Source organism: Thermobia domestica, chromosome 1, assembly GCF_964235325.1.
Source record: "Thermobia domestica chromosome 1, izTheDome1.hap1.1, whole genome shotgun sequence".
NCBI lineage: Eukaryota > Metazoa > Arthropoda > Insecta > Zygentoma > Lepismatidae > Thermobia > Thermobia domestica.
This window is the reverse complement of record NC_137454.1, coordinates 77,007,989-77,031,221: the sequence shown is the minus strand read 5'-3', so window position 1 is coordinate 77,031,221 and position 23,233 is coordinate 77,007,989.

Here is a 23,233-nt window from a genome sequence, read left to right as displayed (position 1 = left end):
CGTTAGGCCCCGCCCACGCGGGAAATTCAAATTTTCCAGGTCACGTGGTATGACGTCATGAGTCACCCTGCGGGGAAATCCCTCACCCGGGATTTTTGAAATTTGTTCCCTTTTACGGGTAAGATGTGTGTTTCTGATTGGTTGATAGCTGTCACGTGATTTTAGACCCTGCGATATTTGAAATTCGTTCCCTTTTACGGGTAACATAAATCCTTTGGTATCACGATGCTGATTGGCTGATAGAGGTCACGTGATCTTAAGCCCTGTGACTTTTGAAATTCGTTCCCTTTTTACGAGTAAGATGAGTGCTTTGATACCTGATTCTGATTGGTTGACAGAAGTCACGTGATCTTAGACCCATGGATATTTGAAATTCGTTCCCTTTTATGGGTAAGATGAGTCCTTTGGTACCACGAAGCTGATTGGCTGATAGAGGTCACGTGATCTTAGACCCTGCGATATTTGAAAATTCGTTCCCTTTTACGGGTAAGATGAATGTTTTGGTACCACGATGCTGATTGGCTGATAGAGGTCACGTGATCTTAGGCTCAGGGATTTTTTAAAATTCGTTCCCTTTTATGGGTAAGATGATTGGTTGATAGCGGTCACATGATCTTAGACCCTGGGATTTTGAAATTTGGGTATCCTCTTTGATGAGTACTTTGGTACTACGATACTGATTGGCTGATAGAGGTTACATGATCTTAGACCCGCTACACGGTGAACAGGTCACATGGTATGACGTCATGTTTTACCCTTGCGGGGAAATCCATCACTAATTCGTTTCCTTTTACGGGTAAGATAAGTGCTTTGGTACCTTGATTCTGATTGGATGATAGAGATCACGTGATTTTAGGTCCTAGGATTTTTGAAATTTCTGGGATTTAAAAAAAATTCGTTCCCTTTTACGGGTAAGATGAGTGCTCTGATACATGATTCTGATTGGTTGACAGATGTTACGTGATCTTAGACCCTGGGATATTTGAAATTCGTTCCCTTTTATGGATAACATAAATGCTTTGGTACCACGATGCTGATGGGTTGATAGAGGTCACGTGATCTTAGGCTCTGGGTTTGGTATTACGATACTGATTGGAAGATAGAAGTCACATGATTTTAGACCCATCACACGGTGAACAGATTACATGGTATAACGTGGGGAAATCCCTCACTCATTTGTTTCATTTTATGGATAAGATGAATGTTTTGGTACCTCAATTTTGATTGGAGGATAGAAGTCACATAATCTTTCCCTCACCCCAATGCTAGAAATTCAGAGTGCTATGACAGTGATCACCCTCGACCGGGATTTTAGAATTTTGTTCTCTTTTATGGTTATCCTTTTTGGTACCTTAAAGTTCCCATGAAGGGTTCAACCTCCTCTTAAATAACATTTTTTGGTATCATGATATTGTACTGAAGTTTACATTAAATATTATCGTTCTCTTTGACAGATAAGATGATTACAAGCTTTCTTACCTTGATGGAGAGACCTTATATGTTTACGTATGGAGATCCTGTTATTGAATTAGTAGCCTATGTCTCTCAAGTGAACAATGGTGAAAAAGGGGCCCATTCTTGTCTCTTGTAGATTTCTTATAACACATTGTTGTGAGTTTAAGCGATTTATTGCTCAGTAAGCGATTCATTAATGGAAACAGTGTTGCCAGATTTTTTCTTACCTAAACTGCTCCGATTCTTTTCGAAACGGTTCCGCAGAGTGCAAGAAATTTTAAACTAAAAATTTTTTCGAACTAAAAAAATTTCAAAACTAAAAAATTTTAAACAAAAATTTTCAAACAAAAAATTTTCGAACTAAAAATTTTGAAACAAAAAAGTTTCAAACAAAAAATTTTCGAACCCAAAAAAAATTTCGAACTAAAATAATTGAAACAAAATTTTGTCGAACTAAAACATTTTTTAAAAACAAAAGTTTCGAACTAAAGATGTAAATCACATCTAAAAATTTTCAAATCAAACTTTTTATCGAACTAAACTTTTAAAATTTTCGAACTAGAAATTTAAACCGTTTAAGAAAAATCCTAAGAAATGTTTCTCCAGGAATCGAACTCAGGTCTTTCAAACCAAAGATATGTATGCTAACCGCTTAGCTATGAATGAATTCGGTTTTAATCGTGCTTGGTGGGTTTCGAACCATGATTCTTGAAAATGTTAAATTTAACGTCCCCAGCGAAAAACGATGGTGATGAGAAATGATAGGACGAAACAGGAGAAAACATGTTCCCTTTTAGAGGTACAAAATTGTCAAATTATAAACGTAAGCAATACGTTGTACCACGTGTTTGGTCTTTTGGCCCAATTTATCCTCTTGGATGAGGCCCTATTACCTTATATAGTTATATGGACGTATACAGTTGTTCATTACCTTTCATAAGATATGGGTATATTTGTGCACCCCTTTAAATTTGGGTGGAGTACTTTGGCCCACCCCCTTCAAGTTTGGAAATTGCCCAATTTAAACATTTGGTATAATAGTATAGGACCCTAATATATATTATGATATCCCTTTTAGGGGCACAAAATTACCAAATTTTACTACAACCACGTATTTGGTATTTTGGCTCATGTTATCACCTTGGATGAGGACCTATTACCTTATATGGTTATATGGTCATGTATAGGGGTCTATTCCCTATCATAAGACATAGGTACATTTGTGCACCCCTTGAAATTTTTGGGAATGGTACCTTGGCCCACCCCTTAAGTTTTAGAAATTGCCCACTTTAAACATTTGGTATAATAGTACTGGACCCTAATATATATTACTATAAATTTGGGTGGTCCACCTCGTTCCCTTTTAGGGGTCATTTTGTTCCGCTTTAGGGGTGAACATGGATACCTTGCAATCGTCCCGAGTTCGATTCTTGGTGTTAGTTTCAGGAAAATGTTGAATTTAACGTCTCCGCAAAACGATGATGATGAGAAGTGATAGGACGAAACATGAACTTACCTGATTGAGGATTGAAGCAGGGACCTCACACATTAGTGACAAACGCGGATGGGATGATATGATTTTGGAACTCTCGTTTCCGTTCATGGATTAAATAAAAAGATGACTCTTTGCTTAAATCTGATTAGTTCATTGTTCGAGCGATTTTTAAACGCTCTGCGTTTGTTGATCAGTAAGCGCTTCATTGATGGAAACAATGTTGCCAGATTTTGAAAATCTAAACTGCTCCGATTCTTTTTCGAAACGGTTCCGCTGAGTGCAACAATTTTCAAAACTAAAAATTTTGAAAACTAAAAATTTTCAAACTTAAAAAATTAAACTTTTCAAAAAAAATTTTCGAACTAAAAAATTTCAAATAAAAAATTTAAACAAAAATTTTCAAACTAAAAGATTTCAAATAAAATTTTGAAACAAATTTTGAAAAATCTAAAATTTTTAAAACTAAAAAATAAAATCAAACTTTCTGGAACGAAATTTTTTAAACTTAAAATTTTCGAACTCGAACCGAATTTGAAAACTAAAAAACTTTTCGAACCAAGTTTTCAAACAATTTTTTTTCGAACTCAGAAAGTTTCAAACAAAACTTGCAAATCAAAATTTCAAACTAAAAAGTTTTCGATCTAAAATTTTGAACTAAAAAAATTCGAACTCAAAGTTCTCACTAAAAATTTTCGAACTCAGAAAGTTTTAAAATCAAAATTTGAAACTCAAGATTCGAATTAAAAATATTTTCGAACCACAATTATCAAACTCAAACTTTTCGAAAATCTTAACAGAGATTGAAAGTGATCACTCGTTTCGCGAGCCGTAACTTTTAGTAATGTAACATAGTTTACGGTTTAAGATTTATATTGTCTTGAGAACGATTGAGTTCGTTTATGTAATGAACCCGTTGGCCAGCCATAGCCTGATTTCACATCGTAGCTCATGAAAGCAATCTTGTTGTAGTTGTGTAACCGTGACCATTTTTTTTTTCTGGACATAGCCTGTACGATCACCAGGAATGAAATACTACTTAGTTTAGCGACCATTAAGACGTGAAATAAGATGAAATCTGAACCATCAAATGTTAAGACATCCTGCGATAGAACAAACAAAAATGTATGTTTCCTTACCTGGAGTCGAACCCCGGATCGATTAGAACTTTAAGAAAGGGACATATTTCGTTTAGCACAGCGATTCATATCTTATGAGCTGGGAACTCGGACCTCAAAATCGACGTCTGCTTAGTTGTTAAAAGCAATGAACCAATTTTCCATTTACATTGCCAAACACTTTAAAATATTAAGTCAGCTTCTGTCATATTGAAATTGCATTAAAAAAAAATCATATGCGAAGGCGAAGATGACGAAAGAGAGGAGCGACTTCTTGCACAAGTTTCGTAACGAAATGAATTTCATTACTTCAGTATCATAGTTTCTTTGTCATAGATGAAGAATGCAGAATTTGCAGTTTTTCTTTATAACATCATTCAGCTCTGTCATATTGCATTCTCTCTCTTTAAATTGTGTTACTGTTGCGTAGTTACTAAGATATCAGTCCCGTGCTTGTAACATTGAACTTGTCATTTACTGCAATAGTGATTACCGTGTTACCTAGTGATGCTATAATGTTGCATTGAATCCAATTTTTCTGGTGCAAGAGGTTTTCAGTTCGATTCCTTTAGAGTGCTTCCCGTCGTTCTTATAGGATTATCATGTTACTTATTTCATGAAAGATCGTGCTAGTAGTGAATGATGCTACATTGAATTCAATTTACTATGGTGGAAGAGCTTCCCTCATAAGATTGTAAATGAAGAAAGAAAAAAAACTGTTACGACACCATGGTTCGGCTTTCCTTGTGTAAAAGAAATGAACGATTTATCGTTTTGATCTCATATTTTTTTGTACCGTGGTGCTGTAATTCGAGTGATTTGTATTAAATAACATTCACAAGAAGATCGATTCCGGCTGGAAAACATTTTCATAAAAGTGAACAAGTGCATCTAATGCGAAAAGGATTCTAGTTTGATCCTGCTGACGTTCACTATTTTAAGTGGAGTTTTTATACGATAAAAGTACTGCACGAACAGTCTGTGCCTACTGCTAAAACTGAATTACATTTTCATTGAAATCAACATAAGTAATATATTTGTATTTAAAAATGTAATCAGTATGTACTGTAATAAACAACATTGTGTGTTTGTGTGTGTGTCGTGTGTGTGCGTGATGTTAGTCTAAACAACAGTCTTTTTCATGAATGGTTTTTAAATTATTGTTGTGGTATTTGCTCTTCGAGAAAAAGCTGAGGCCTGCAAAATGATCTTCCTCAACTCAGTGACCTTGCTTGTTTCATGTTAAGTGTATCATTATCTGTTTTACGTCGTGATGACTCAATGACAGAGGTGTGTAAGGTCGCTGGTTCGATCTTAGCTAACGTCAAGTTGCTTTGTAGTGAACAAAAAGCCGTGTGCGTGAGTTTTCTCAGGGTTCTCCCCACTATATTTAATCCATCATTACATTTATTTCTCATCATCATCGTCTTCTTTAGCCTAGTTAACATAAACGTAAGACGTAAAACTCAAAGATTTAATTTCATTTCTCTGAACCACCACGAGTGTTTTTTTGTTCTCTTGACAGTACCGAGGACGTAAATCTTGTGTTCCTAGACTGCATAAGACGTGAACGATAAAATCTGAACCACCATAAATGTTTTATGTTGACTTAACAATATCGAGGCTGTATAGGACGTGGACCTACAGTTCAAAGTGAAATTCGAATCATCATAAATGTAGCTATAAACACCAAATATTTGTTTCTATTTTACGTATAAGATGGAAAGCGTTTATGACCTTAGGCTGTATAAGACTTGAACGTACTTCTGTGGGTTGTGTACTTAAACCCGTAATAATAACGCCAAAAATCGAACCTGGACTTAGCCACTGAAATCTCAAATGGGCTTAAGGAAAGATTTTTTTTTATTGTAATGCATTCAACCTAGAAAATGCTGATTAGCACCTTGACCTTCAAGTGAGAGGAGTGAGAGGTAAGGAAATACTTCCGTGCTTGACGTCACATGAATGAAATTCTGTCCATCTTAGCATTTTTCGTTTTGTACTTTGATCAGTAAGCTGTTATCCGTTTCATACAAGTTCAAGTGTTAATGTGGCTAATATTTATTAAATCACGTCTTAATGATCGCTAAACTAAGTAGTATTTCATTCCTGGTGATCGTACAGGCTATGTCCAGAAAAAAAAATGGTCACGGTTACACAACTACAACAAGATTGCTTTCATGAGCTACGATGTGAAATCAGGCTATGGCTGGCCAACGGGTTCATTACATAAACGAACTCAATCGTTCTCAAGACAATATAAATCTTAAACCGTAAACTATGTTACATTACTAAAAGTTACGGCTCGCGAAACGAGTGATCACTTTCAATCTCTGTTAAGATTTTCGAAAAGTTTGAGTTTGATAATTGTGGTTCGAAAATATTTTTAATTCGAAACTTGAGTTTCAAATTTTGATTTTAAAACTTTCTGAGTTCGAAAATTTTTAGTGAGAACTTTGAGTTCGAATTTTTTTAGTTCAAAATTTTAGATCGAAAACTTTTTAGTTTGAAATTTTGATTTGCAAGTTTTGTTTGAAACTTTCTGAGTTCGAAAAAAAAATTTTTTGAAAACTTGGTTCGAAAAGTTTTTTAGTTTTCAAATTCGGTTCGAGTTCGAAAATTTTAAGTTTAAAAAATTTCGTTCCAGAAAGTTTGATTTTATTTTTGTTTTAAAAATTTTAGATTTTTCAAAATTTGTTTCAAAATTTTATTTGAAATCTTTTAGTTTGAAAATTTTTGTTTAAATTTTTTATTTGAAATTTTTTAGTTCGAAAATTTTTTTTGAAAAGTTTAATTTTTTAAGTTTGAAAATTTTTAGTTTTCAAAATTTTTAGTTTTGAAAATTGTTGCACTCAGCGGAACCGTTTCGAAAAAGAATCGGAGCAGTTTAGATTTTCAAAATCTGGCAACATTGTTTCCATCAATGAAGCGCTTACTGATCAACAAACGCAGAGCGTTTAAAAATCGCTCAAACAATGAACTAATCAGATTTAAGCAAAGAGTCATCTTTTTATTTAATCCATGAACGGAAACGAGAGTTCCAAAATCACATCATCCCATCCGCGTTTGTCACTAATGTGTGAGGTCCCTGCTTCAATCCTCAATCAAGTAAGTTCATGTTTCGTCCTATCACTTCTCATCATCATCGTTTTGCGGAGACGTTAAATTCAACATTTTCCTGAAACTAACACCAAGAATCGAACTCGGGACGATTGCAAGGTATCCATGTTCACCCCTAAAGCGGAACAAAATGACCCCTAAAAGGGAACGAGGTGGACCACCCAAATTTATAGTAATATATATTAGGGTCCAGTACTATTATACCAAATGTTTAAAGTGGGCAATTTCTAAAACTTAAGGGGTGGGCCAAGGTACCATTCCCAAAAATTTCAAGGGGTGCACAAATGTACCTATGTCTTATGATAGGGAATAGACCCCTATACATGACCATATAACCATATAAGGTAATAGGTCCTCATCCAAGGTGATAAAATGAGCCAAAATACCAAATACGTGGTTGTAGTAAAATTTGGTAATTTTGTGCCCCTAAAAGGGATATCATAATATATATTAGGGTCCTATACTATTATACCAAATGTTTAAATTGGGCAATTTCCAAACTTGAAGGGGGTGGGCCAAAGTACTCCACCCAAATTTAAAGGGGTGCACAAATATACCCATATCTTATGAAAGGTAATGAACAACTGTATACGTCCATATAACTATATAAGGTAATAGGGCCTCATCCAAGAGGATAAATTGGGCCAAAAGACCAAACACGTGGTACAACGTATTGCTTACGTTTATAATTTGACAATTTTGTACCTCTAAAAGGGAACATGTTTTCTCCTGTTTTGTCCTATCATTTCTCATCACCATCGTTTTTCGCTGGGGACGTTAAATTTAACATTTTCAAGAATCATGGTTCGAAACCCACCAAGCACGATTAAAACCGAATTCATTCATAGCTAAGCGGTTAGCATACACATCTTTGGTTTGAAAGACCTGAGTTCGATTCCTGGAGAAACATTTCTTAGGATTTTTCTTAAACGGTTTAAATTTCTAGTTCGAAAATTTTAAAAGTTTAGTTCGATAAAAAGTTTGATTTGAAAATTTTTAGATGTGATTTACATCTTTAGTTCGAAACTTTTGTTTTTAAAAAATGTTTTAGTTCGACAAAATTTTGTTTCAATTATTTTAGTTCGAAATTTTTTTTGGGTTCGAAAATTTTTTGTTTGAAACTTTTTTGTTTCAAAATTTTTAGTTCGAAAATTTTTTGTTTGAAAATTTTTGTTTAAAATTTTTTAGTTTTGAAATTTTTTTAGTTCGAAAAAATTTTTAGTTTAAAATTTCTTGCACTCTGCGGAACCGTTTCGAAAAGAATCGGAGCAGTTTAGGTAAGAAAAAATCTGGCAACACTGTTTCCATTAATGAATCGCTTACTGAGCAATAAATCGCTTAAACTCACAACAATGTGTTATAAGAAATCTACAAGAGACAAGAATGGGCCCCTTTTTCACCATTGTTCACTTGAGAGACATAGGCTACTAATTCAATAACAGGATCTCCATACGTAAACATATAAGGTCTCTCCATCAAGGTAAGAAAGCTTGTAATCATCTTATCTGTCAAAGAGAACGATAATATTTAATGTAAACTTCAGTACAATATCATGATACCAAAAAATGTTATTTAAGAGGAGGTTGAACCCTTCATGGGAACTTTAAGGTACCAAAAAGGATAACCATAAAAGAGAACAAAATTCTAAAATCCCGGTCGAGGGTGATCACTGTCATAGCACTCTGAATTTCTAGCATTGGGGTGAGGGAAAGATTATGTGACTTCTATCCTCCAATCAAAATTGAGGTACCAAAACATTCATCTTATCCATAAAATGAAACAAATGAGTGAGGGATTTCCCCACGTTATACCATGTAATCTGTTCACCGTGTGATGGGTCTAAAATCATGTGACTTCTATCTTCCAATCAGTATCGTAATACCAAACCCAGAGCCTAAGATCACGTGACCTCTATCAACCCATCAGCATCGTGGTACCAAAGCATTTATGTTATCCATAAAAGGGAACGAATTTCAAATATCCCAGGGTCTAAGATCACGTAACATCTGTCAACCAATCAGAATCATGTATCAGAGCACTCATCTTACCCGTAAAAGGGAACGAATTTTTTTTAAATCCCAGAAATTTCAAAAATCCTAGGACCTAAAATCACGTGATCTCTATCATCCAATCAGAATCAAGGTACCAAAGCACTTATCTTACCCGTAAAAGGAAACGAATTAGTGATGGATTTCCCCGCAAGGGTAAAACATGACGTCATACCATGTGACCTGTTCACCGTGTAGCGGGTCTAAGATCATGTAACCTCTATCAGCCAATCAGTATCGTAGTACCAAAGTACTCATCAAAGAGGATACCCAAATTTCAAAATCCCAGGGTCTAAGATCATGTGACCGCTATCAACCAATCATCTTACCCATAAAAGGGAACGAATTTTAAAAAATCCCTGAGCCTAAGATCACGTGACCTCTATCAGCCAATCAGCATCGTGGTACCAAAACATTCATCTTACCCGTAAAAGGGAACGAATTTTCAAATATCGCAGGGTCTAAGATCACGTGACCTCTATCAGCCAATCAGCTTCGTGGTACCAAAGGACTCATCTTACCCATAAAAGGGAACGAATTTCAAATATCCATGGGTCTAAGATCACGTGACTTCTGTCAACCAATCAGAATCAGGTATCAAAGCACTCATCTTACTCGTAAAAAGGGAACGAATTTCAAAAGTCACAGGGCTTAAGATCACGTGACCTCTATCAGCCAATCAGCATCGTGATACCAAAGGATTTATGTTACCCGTAAAAGGGAACGAATTTCAAATATCGCAGGGTCTAAAATCACGTGACAGCTATCAACCAATCAGAAACACACATCTTACCCGTAAAAGGGAACAAATTTCAAAAATCCCGGGTGAGGGATTTCCCCGCAGGGTGACTCATGACGTCATACCACGTGACCTGGAAAATTTGAATTTCCCGCGTGGGCGGGGCCTAACGTCACGTGACCTCTCTCAGCCAATCAGAATCGAGAAAATTTTTGCTGACTCGGCGCAATATACGCGGGCCCCTACTACTCATTATTATACACTTCATTTTCACAAGCTTCTTCTTATAATAATAACTATGTCGTTTTTTTTTTTACTTAAATCCTACTACTCAAGGTGCTTTTAAAAAACTGTTGTAAAAATATAGTAATATTTCAACTCTCTAATTGGACATTTGCCTGCCTAAATAAATAAATAAATAAATAAATAAAAATAACGAGTATTTCAATATTTTCCCCTTTAATAGCATGTGAATACACAACTTTTCCGCACTATTAGAATTCAATATTAGAAAATTCACTTTTTTCGACCCATCCTAGTGCGCATATCTATCTTGAGGGTGCTTGAGCACCCCTTCGCGCTTTCTTTATTTTTATTTATTTATTTATTGAACAAATTCCCAGATACAGCATAACTTTGCCATTTTACACAGGGACATGCTAACAAAAGAAAGAAAAAAAAACAAGATAACAATAACAACAACATAGAAAAAAGGGTGTAAGAGTAAAACTATTCAATCAAAGCTCGCTTAATTGCTCTTTCAAACACTGGGTAGCTCGAAAAAAATGTCTACATCAGTTGTTACTTGATTATAACAGTTTGGTATTCTATAAAAAAGAGACCTCTGTATAACAGCCAACCTAGGCCGGGCAAGATGGAATAGGTGGTTATTCCGGGTGATGCGGGAAGGGACACGTAAGGATAGTTCCTGAAGTAATATTCTTGGGACGTCACTGCCTAAATTGATTCATAATAAGATCAAATAATGTAGAAATTTATGCTGACTCCCCTATCAAGGTTTAAAACTGAAATTCTGAATATATCATGAAAGATGAGCACTGTAATTGGTATAACATCTATTGTATTCTTTTTTAGTAAATAAATAAATAAATATAATTGGTGTGTGCGTGTGTGTTTGTGTGTGTAAAAATTGTTGCCGTACATATGTTTGAGTTATAACTTTGGGCCCTCTTTCCCTCCTTTCCATAGTTATAAAATTTGATTTTTTTTTTATTTTATACGGACATAAATATAGCCTACCATTTCTACTAATACAGTATTACTATTATTGTTATCAAGAGGGAAAATAAGAAGCATATAATATACGCACATCCCAGTTTATATTCGAGGACATATCTCTCATTGCGAAGATCTCTATCAGAGCAGAAGATGAAATTGAAAATAAAAATAACCTTCAGCATCTTTCCCGATGTAATAATAATAATAATAAGATAGATAGATATCGAAAAAGTTTAGGGAAAAAAAGGAATTGAATGAAAATGGAAGGAAAACGAATCTGAAAATGTGAAAAGAGTTCAAGGGGGAGAGAAACAAAATAGAAGAAAAGCAAGAATTGTGATAAACTTGAAGTAGGTCTACTATGCAGATATATATATATAAATAAGGTATGGCAGTATAAAATGGGATATTCAAAGAGAGGGTAAGCTAGATGTCGTTGCAGTAGTTCAACTTTTTTATCCCCTCCTCCGTTCTATATCCAAAACACAAAGTTGCCAGACATAATCTTCATCGTTGTCGTCTTTCAATTGTCATGTTTATTGCATATTTAATTAACTGCAGAGCAAAAGAAAAAGATATAGGAATTGGAAGATTGAGAGGGGGGGACAAAAGGACGAACAGACGGGATGTATTGCGGGGATAAGGGAATGAAAACTGGATGGAAAATTGTACTATAGAGGGGGGACGGGGGCTAGAATGGGAAGTAAAATATATAACTCTTTAAAATGGTTCTGAACCGAAGCGACATACAGCAGAAGCACGGAGAAAGGGGGGAGAAAGGCGGAATGGCAGGGAGTTATTGTAGGATGAACAGGATTACTGCTTTCTAGGACTTTTTTTTTTGTCCCGCTTTCTTATTACACACCAAACTCCCCTTTCCCTCCATCACACTTTCATCTCTTCGACTTACTGGAGACCTGATTTACGAATTTGCTGGAGAAATATTGCATTTGAAGCTATTTGCAGTGTGGAACACAAGCCTTCCAAGAAAGAAAAAAAAAAAATAAGACACTTTTGTAGTCGAGGAAGATGGAGGGTTACGCCTATTGTTTGCCGAAAGTATTTTCCATCTGAATCTGATTTATTCTCATGCCTCTATTTCTTATTCTTCATCGTTCGTCGTCGTCGTACGACGACGTCTTCTTCTTCTTCTTTTACATCTATTTTTCTCTTCGTTCTGGATTCTCATTTCATCTTCTGAACTTATATAAATATATATATTCGGCTCTCGCTTTGCTTTGAATTGCATGAACCGAGATCGAAGAAAGAAAAAAAAAAGAAAAAACTAAAGCCATTACTCAAACTAAAAGTTTGATATTTCCCTCATTTTACTGGTTTTATGTTGATAATGTTTCCTGAAGAGAAGAAAACAAATAAATGTTGTTTAGTGCACTTAAAAATTTTCAACATTTACGTTTTATTACCAATATAAAATACGGAACTTAACATATAATTTCGCAAAGAGGACTTATATATATATATATATATATATATATATATATATATATAATACAGCATTCCCACTCTATTTAGAAACATGAAGAGAACTATGAATTCCTATGTTGGAAACTAAAACAATAACTCAATACAAATAATACGTGGCAAGGCCCTGTTGAACGGGTTCAATCATTTAGTATATTGTGATATCAATTTCTCTTTACCATCAGTGTATTCCAGTTGCCGCCAACGTATTCAAAGCGTCTTTGAATTCACCACCAGCCGGAAGGTGTTTTCCGGACAGAGAGTCTCTCTCAACCACCGGAGAAAGTAGAAATAATAGTAAAAACGTTATCACACTCTCCACCTTACAATTGGCAGGATTCAAAATTTTGTCGCGCCTATTCAACCACTGGAACAAGTAGAAATAATAATATTGAAAACGTTATCACATTCCGCACCTTACAATTGGCAGGATTCTCTATTTTGTCGCGCCTGTTCAGGATAGCGTTCATGTTCACGCCTACCCCGTCCCGCTGTTTGGTTCAAGCCGAGGAGTATGTATCCTGAGTGCTGCAGTCGAATGTTTCTTATTCCCAGAAAGCACTCCCTACAGCTTATGTACTTAAAAAGGCTGGTTCAATACATTGGTGCCAATAGAGTACGATGGCAAAAAGATAAACTAATATCATGCTATGATAACTGCTTAAATGTATGTGTGTGGCCAATGTGTTGAAAAGTAAATAAAATTAAATCTTTTAGTTTTACATCCCAAGATTATGGCGTGTAATCTAAAGGAGATGGTGATGATGAGAATGAATGAAATAGTGGAATGAAGAAAGTGGACGAAAACGGGGAATCACGAGAAAATCCACATACATGGTGTATGCCCACTGCAAAGCTAACTTGGCACGAGCTGAAATCGAACTAATGAACTAAGCACCAAAGGTGAACGCTCTACCATTCAGCCGAAGCAGCCCCTTGTATAGTAAAGTAAGATATGTTCCAGTACGATACATTTTGTGTATACGCCATTTGTTATTTATATTTCATATCAAAACTTTGTGTGGTTTTCTGGAAGACCCTCGTACTTTTACGGGTGTTATTATTTAAAATTGGTCAGAGATGTTGTTCAATTGCTAATGCTAGAAGGAATAGCGCGGTACACCCTGTTCGAGTTCGATTTACACTATAGGTGTATAGTGCATCGGATTTCATGGTCTCTCTTAAGTCCATAGTCTCGCTGCTAGAAGAGATGTTGAACTCCTAAGTAACCACGTGTGTAGATCTTTCTATTTAAATTTTGTGTTAGTTCACAATAAAACAAAAGAAGAGAAAGAAAGTTACAAGAGAATAACACAGTTACAAGATACAAAGGTGTAATGGTTAGCGCGTGCTTTCGGCGTACATGGTCCTGCATTCGATTCCTGTTAGAAAGCATTGGACTTCCATTGCATTGCAGTGGTTGGAATTCCACCTTAAACTGTAGGTTTACGTCCCATACAGCTTTGGCACTGAAAATGGATGCTATACCTCAATAAACCAACAAACAATACAATTAATTCCCCGTGTTTATTTTTAAATGTGCATGTACAGCCTTGTTCAAAAAAGACCTTGCATCCCAGTTCCCTTTTTAAAAACCTGTACTCTTTCATACAATTGGAATTAAACCAAATAAATGTGGATTTTCTTTGGTCAATTTTGAGCTCTTTATTTTGACCCAAAGTATTAGAAATTCCTATGTACGATTGCCTAAATTTGGTTTTCTAAAGCAAAGTGGATGGCCCAGATATTTTGAACAAGACTGTAGATACATTCTTCTTAAGTAGCATGCAGACTATCTAGTACTTCCACGTTCCAATAGTCTTTCACCATAATGATTGAAATTTAAGTTTTTTTAAAAAAGGCAGTTTCATTTGTGTTATTCTTTCTTGTCCCCTTTCTTTTATTTTTTTTAAACTGTTACGGATCATTTCCTATTGTGCACATCGCGTAACGCACATGTAGGGGCGGAGCGAATAATAACACTGTCGGGGAGTTGACGTCTATAGTTAAACAAAGCTTTTAACGCTATTTAATTTTCAACTTTTATACATACATACATATATATATATATACATGTATACATGTCAGTGTGTGTGTGTGTGTATCAATAGTGTAGAGTCTGTTATTTTCCATCGGATATTATATGGCAGGAATCACGGGATTGATCGTTTAATCATGTTTGTTAATACACTCTCTAAATAGAAAACAACAGCTTGTGACGGAACATGCACACTGGCTAAAACAGTTTCCTCTCGTATTATGTCAGCCAACACATAATTCACTCTCATTATGTATATATGTGCAGTAATATGTACACATTAATCGACCATAAAGACGTCTTTTTTTTAAATTTAATTCTCGGAAGTGAATAAGAATTAACCTCCGCCTTTTGCATTCACCCGTAAATACTGAAAATTTAAAGAGGTCTGTATCGTATGCGAAGAACTACCAAGGGAATCGCGATAGAAGTAGTACAATTAAATGACATGATTAAATGAAGTATGTTGGATTCTTCCTTTTGAAATTCAGTACTAGAACAGGTCATGGTTGACTATGATCAGGATGCTGATGACTTGTTTGCCACCGTGCCGTCAGTTGCCCCTTACCAGTAACGCGGACTAAGAGGAGATCTTTTATTATATCATTCTTTGAAAGTAAAAACGCTCTTGAAAGAATAGGACTCCTCTCCTGTTCGCTGTTAACACACACACACACACACATACATGCATGCATAGAGTTTTCTTTAATGAGTTATTTTAAACCTTCCCTGATGCAAGTAAGAGTTCGTCGTTAACAACACCGGAAAACGCCGTTTGTCGTTAGCATATTAGATGATACATATCAAGTAAAGCGGCTGTACAGTACACGTATAGCCTAGGAGAGATGAAACATTGCAGGGAGGGAGGGATTGTATGGTTGATTCTCAGTTCATACAGTGATGTTGTACACCCGACCGGATACGTGGATGAGTTTCTCCCTCATCAACAAGTAGCATCTCTGTAACATTATACAGCTTCAAGCTTTTCATCTTTTGTTTAACTTTTTTTTTTTTTTTTTTTTTAACGCCAGAAGGTTACTTACTATTCTTTGGTTGTTACCAGTTTTGCGTGGTTGTCTACAAAAATGGATAACAAAAAGAAAATGACATGAAAACTTTCAGTTTATGTCCCAAAGATTGTGCCCATCAGGCTAAGAGAGAAGGATAGTGGGAGGAAACGAGAAAACCCCGGAAAAACCCACTGACACGACGTTCTCCACCACAAAATTACTTGGCCGGAAATCGAACCAGGAACCTCACGTACCAGAGGTAAGCGCTCTATCACTAACAACCACCATGCTTCCTCACATAACAAAAAGCATTGATATACTATATTTCGCATTTGCTTATTAAATCATACAAATGTCCACGATATTCGTATTTTTATTCCGAGAAGGTATACTTCTGTGACACCATATAGTTTGAAAGTTCCATCTTCAATTATATATGGCTTTATGTAGAAATGGACGAACATTACATAAAACTAAATTTGAGAAATTTGCAAATGTTTTAAAAGATTTTCTAAAGGTGTTGCATACCAAACTGTTAAAAGAATCGTTCTCCATTCCAACTTATAAGTTTCATGTAACTTTTTTCGTCCTTGGTGGCTTCTGACGGACACGTGATTCAGTGGTATAGCACTTACCTCTGATGTGTGGGGTCCCTGGTTCGATCCCTGGCTAAGTAAGTATGTGGTGGATAACACTGTGTCTGTGTGTTTCCTCTGGTTACTTCCGTTTCCTCATACTTCTACCGATTCTTCCATCATTCATTATCCGTCTCCCTTAGCCTAACGGACATAAAACGTGGGACGTTAAACTTAAAGTAAGATTTTGTGGCTTTTTCTCGTCGTGACTTTGTCCTTAATTGTTTTCTATTCACAACTATTCCCCGAAAATCGTGAGTCAGAATGTAAAATTAAAGAAATCCTTGTCTCTTTCAGAATTGGGAGCAAAATCAACTAAATCGAACAAGATGAAAGGGAATTTGAATTTACTTTTCCTTGATCTTCAACTGAAACAAAGCGATACTTTATAATCGAGAAAATAGCGTAGGGTCTATTTTTTTTAGATAAGGTCTAGTGTAGGGCTTATGATATTGATAAAGAGCTACTTTTACTGCATTTTAGATATCATACTGAAGATGAAAAAATAACCATTTTTATCACTCCTCTTGATAATAACGTATTGTCTATTAGATATATGGCATCTTTACCTACTTACGTAGTTAATTAATTTTAAAGATGAGAATAATCTGCGATTCCCCCACTCAAATAACTCAATATTGTCAAATGATACTGTTGGTCAGTAAGTTAAAGGGAGGACTCATAGGCTGTATGAAGTATAGAGAGAAATGTCATATTTTTTATTTCTGTTTCTTCGTGTTCTTCCATAGTTGCATACATTCTTTTATGGTCGTTTTTTATTAATCTTTCAATGTGTTTCATTTCGGTTTCAATGATTTTTTAGTACTACTTTATGCTTCTATTGGTATTCTGTATAATATTAATTCATATGAAATTTGTATACATTTCCGAGTCAGTTTTGACACAAAAATTCCCCAAATTTTGTTCTTGTCCATGCATAACTGTGATCGAAGTAATTTTCTGTTAGATCAGTCACACTGACAAGTTGCTCGAATTTAGATAATTCGATTTAGTACATTGCTACCAAAGGAAGAAGAATATTATAGTTCAACTTTGGGTATCCACTGAAAATGAATTATTTGAAAGCTCTTAAAGAAATTATATTTTTTTTTAAAAAATGTTTGTAAAGTGTCTTATAGCCCGGATAGCCATCCTACAATCAGAGATATGCATTTGTTGACATTTTCCAGTTTTGGCTAATCAAAAACAAACATTTGTGACATATTTAAGCTGTGCTTTCTAGTATTACGTATTGTAGTAACTAGTGGTCTTGAGTACGATGTTGGTTAGTACTAAAAAAGAAGTAATTCTATCACAAGAAGGGTAAACTATAATTATCTTCTTCATTGGAGAATACGATAAAATATATCCTCAATTTACTTGTTAATTGTGACTGGAATAGTTTAGCTTCAAACTGTAACTCTGGGTAATTTTCAGAATACTTACACAGAAGCTTTCAGTTCTGTCAAAGATAATATAAAGAAGGATTTAAACTATGGTGAACTTAAAAAAAAATGAATTTCTAAATATAAAAGAAAAAATCCAAAACGATGCCAAGCTTTATGTAAATTCGAAAATCGGAAAAATTAAAGTATTTAGTGTTGAAAATAACTTCGATACAGTATCGCCTCGAGTGACATTTGTCAGGCACGTTCTAATCAACACTAAAGTTGCGAATTTCATATTTCAATTTGTGGATTTCAAAGGACTTGACATCGTTTCAGGCAGTGGCGGATCCAGGATATGATGAAGGGAGGGGCTAAATCATAAATCTTTGAGTTTTACGTTCCACGTTTATGCCGGCTAGGCTAAAGGAGACGATGATGATGAGAAACGAATGAAAATGGTGGAATGAAGAAAATGGGAAGAAACGGGAGATCCTCGAGGAAACCCACGCACACGGTGTTTGTCACCACAAAGTTCACTTGGCGGGAGCAGGGTTGGAACCCGGGACCCCATACACCAGAGGTAAACGCTCTACCACTGAGCCACCGCGGCCCCGGGCTAAACCATAGTTTGCAGCTGTATCCACCAGTGTAAAGCAGATTAAAGCTCATTTTATCCAGTGTATACCTGAGCGTCAAGGGGGGCTACAGCTCCTATAGCCCCCCTTGGATCCGCACCTGGAGGTCTCTATAGGAGAACTGGCTTTATTTATCACTTTTTATTTTTTTTAAATATTTTTGGTGTGTTGCAATTTTCACAATAGTGCAAGGCCAGTTTGCCTGTGAGGTAGACAACCCAGAGAACCTTTATATTTTCCAGGTTGCCTATAGTTCAGGCAATTTTTGTTTCCTGTAAACTTCGTTCTCGTGAGAGCAGACATGTTTGCTAGCATAAAAAAACGTGCAAACTAGCAAATAACATCTTCCATGCTACACCAAGATATATTTATTTACTTCTTGTATTCCATGATGATTTTATAAATTATACTACTTTGTTTTTGTCTTCATACTTAGCTTTGCTATTTCAATTCGATTGTATTATTGTGACACGGTGTCTCAGTAGTAGAGTGTTTACCTCTGGTGTGTAAGGTCACTGGTTTGATCCCCTGCCAAGTAAGTTTGTGGTGGACAACATCGTGTTCGTGGGTTTTCTAGGGTACTCCTATTTCCTTCCACATTCTCAATTCACCGATTCCCTAAGTCTAAAGGGCATAATGGTGGAACGTTAAACTGAAAATAAAAAAAATCATTTTCTTTTTAATTGTATCATAGTGAAATTCTTAGGCTTTTGACAATAAACCACTAATTTTACTAAGGTGGAATTTATTAGTAAAAAAAAGGGGGGCTTTCGCATTAAACTTACCCACTGAAGGTCGAATTGTATAATACTGTAGTTATTACTGAACTACATATTTATTTTTGAAATATAAATAAAAAATGCTTTTATCGTATTTGAATATATTATTTCAAAAAAAAACACTGTGTGCGTTTTAAAAAAGACTTATTATTGTAGGGTTGTTAATGAAAAGTTTCTTCATGAAATGTGAACAAAATTTTCTGAATCCCTTTTGAGAAAATTTGTTCGAAAATTTGTCCTAAAAAATGTAAAACTTATTATTAATAATAATAATAATAATAATAATAATAATAATAATAATAATAATAATAATAATAATAATAATAATAATAATAATAATTTGTGATATTTAGATTCTTTAAATCTTATTGAACAAAAGTTATAATGGACACAATCGTTGGAAAGGCCTTTTAAGACCTCTAATAGAGTCTTCGATTTATGAAGGTCATGCAAGTGATACCTGACCTTCTAACACTTCTAATCGAGTTCTCGATTTATTAGGATCATGGAAGTGAAACTTGTGCTGTTAGTACATTACTCAGCACGATAACTCTTGAACGAAACCAAATTTTGAGTTATATTTTCTTTCAATGGATAGCTTGAGCAACTGTCTCTGGCGATGTTATTAATATAATGAAGTCAATCCCGTATAAATTAAGAATATGAAAGCCACTTTTTACTTCCGTTAGTGCACATAATAACTCTTGAACGGAAGCGAATTCTTAAATTTTGCTTCTGTAATAGATAGCTAAAGCATTTATCTCGGTCGAGTACTTCAATGGAGTCAATCCCGATCAGATTAAAAAAAATGAGAGCAATGATGTAAGTTTTGCATGATCCTTCTTACTATCTTTACCAGAGTTGATATTTGTTTTTGCCTATTATTTTGTAAATATGAAGTGAAAAAGAGGTTATACGAATATATAGGGTGTCCCAAAAGAAGACAACTTTTTGAAAAATGCCAGCCATTTCTGTTCTAGTAAGTTGGAAGCATTGAAAGTTACGCGATTTTCATCTGTTATTTTTGTGGTTAGTAGTCACGGAGCTCTGAATAGCCCATGATCATACTCTGTTTTCAGTACGAGTAGGAATGGAACGCTTCATGACGAAACAACGGGTTGTCATAGTGAAAACTTATTTCACATGTGGTGAATGTTGTACTGAGTCTCTTCGCAAATTCTGTGGAATGTTTGATCAATGTAATGCTCCGTGACTACTATCCACAAAGACAACACATGAAAATTGTGTAACGTTCAGTGCTGCCAACTTACTAGAACAAAAATGGCGGGGATTTCAAAAGTTGCGTCTTTTATGGGACACCCTGTATTTTTCTTTTCTTTTTGGAGATAATATTAAAGAATTTAAAAAAATCTCATATTATTTGAAAAGAGAGAGAAAAAAGTGTATTTGGGAAAGAACCACAGTACATTGAGGAAGAGGTTGGAATAATTGATTCAATAAATAGAGATTGATTGATGTTTAGCTCGATAAAAATATAATTGAATGATCGATGATTGTAAGATCGGATAATGGATTATGAGATGATCGAATGACGGATAAGATGATCGGATGGTGGACGATTGTATGATAAATGGATGGATCGTAGATGATGGATAATTTAATATAGTATGATTGAATTTAAATGGATAAATGATAGATGAATGGATGTTAAGTTGGTTGATGATTACATGATAAATGGATGAATGATGAATTATGTTTGATTGGATGATCAGAAGGTGAGTGTCTCATTGATCGAATGGTGGTAGATGATTGAATGGTGAAACAGAGAATATTAAATAATTGGATGACCGAATAGAGATCCAATTATATTTCATTTAATTGTTTATTTGTTAAATCATGTAATATAAGTAAATCGTCAATGTTTACGACTCTGCCTGTTCACGAACTGTCGGGCGGAGTAAAGCACAGATTAACAGTACAATCTTATGAATTTCACTGCATAATCCTAATAAAGAGCGCTGAAAATTATTTTTTAAAAAATGGAGTAGATCGAAGGTGAAGTGGAATTAAAGAAGAGATTCAGAAGAAAGCTCTGAATAGATTGATTGGACACAATATGATACTCAGAGAAAGAACACTATTGACTATAGAGGGGATGGTCGAAGTCGCGCTATTCCGTCGATTTGCGGGATCTGGGGCGAAAGTAATGATATAGATTAGAATTACATTTATGTAGTTTGAATAAATTATTCCGTGCCAATTTGAGTTTTTCATATTAATGATAGAAATATACCTCTATGCGCGACATTAATAGGTAATTTACAGTTGTAAAACTGGTTTATAAAATTATGGTTCATTATCTCTACAAAAATTAGAAACAAAAGCAAGGGTTAGAATTGCGAAAGAAGCCTTTAGGAGGAAGAAAAGTCTATTTTGTAGGATCTTGAATAAAGAGTTGAGAAAGAAGACTCATAAAATACTTCATATTGTACTGAATATGATAGAAACATGGATATTACGCAAAAATGATGAAAATCGACTGAAAGCTTTTGAAATGTGGATGTGGAGAAGAATGGAGAGAATTAGCTGCGTTGAGCGGAAAACGAATAAGAGAGTGTTAGAAATAGTAGAGGATTAAGATTTAGGATTTAGATTTCTAGGCTGTCGGTGTCTATGCCTATTTAGCCCGTCACGTATGAGAGATGACGTCCTTGGGAAAGCGAAAGAAGGAAGCGATCAGGGACCTATAAGTTAGGTACTACCCCAGCAGTTGCCTGGTGTGAATGAGGAAAAACTCATTCAGGGTTACTGGCCTGAAAAAGCTTTCTACACTTTTTCAACCGAGTGCCTCCACCGGGAATCGAACCCGGGACCGCTCGCACCGAAGGCAAAATGATAGAGGAGAAAAGAACAATTTTAGATGTTACTGAGAAGAGGAACGTAGCTAGTTGGGACATTGGGTAAGAAGGTTGGGTAAGAAGGAACTGTATCATGAGAAACGTGCCAGAGGGTATGGTGGCAGCAAAGAGAGGAAGAAGGCGAAGGAGACTATATGGACAGTATTAAAACAGAGAGGTCATACATGAAGACGCAGAGAGTAGCTGAAGACCGTGGAGCATGGAAGCTTCCTAGTTGCGGTAAGTGACTTGCCAATATTGTCAGAATGCCTATGATGATGATAATGATGTTCTCTAAATATTCTGAAGGTCAAGAATGCATTAGATACAGTGAACTTGTTAATTTTCCTGGAGAGGCTAACTCTTTTATTCTATATCTTCCTGGGTTGACTGTCCCAAGGAAGCGCTCTAGATGGGAAGAAAAGCACAGACACGAAGCCCTGTAATATGCGATGTGGAAATCAAAACTGGAATAGAATCTGAGAAGAAATATTCTTAAGAAATGAAAATTCTGCCGCTTGGTATGGAAATATAGAAAGCTTCGTCAAAGCAATCGGAAAGATTCTTGGCCTTGAAAAAAAGAAAGATTTTTTTCTTCTAATATCTTTGATTAAAAAGACAAATAGTTTTAAAGCATCTTTATCCATTATGAATATGAAAAATTGAATTGCTCTGGCAACCTTGAATTTCTCACCCTAGAATATTCAATCGTGGATGTTGACCCTAGCTGCCACTCAAAATCTTTCTCACTCACTCGCTCACTCAATGCTTTTCTTTTATCCATCCATCCCTTCTCGAATCTCTTTCATAACACCCATATCGAGATAATTGAAAGGGGAGATGACAAGCATTCCGATCGCAGATTGGATTTTCCTTCCACGTTTTCTCTCTCTTCTCAAACCCGAAGTGAAGGGAATCCACCTTAATATTCATATTCATATCTGTCAGCAGGTCTTTTATTCGACAAGCATCACCTCGTCTCTCGCTCATCCCTCTCACACTTTTCCTCCTTTTTCTCTCTCTCTCGGTGACAACCAAAGAAGAAGGATTTCCCTGGATGTTGTGACAAATAAGAATGCTCGGAATGTGATAGTGACACTCAATCGCGCAGACTCACCAAGCATCGTTTTTTTTTTTTTTTTTTTTTTTTTGACTGAAGAAAGGGTTAGCCAGAAAGAAAATTAAAGAAAAAATGAT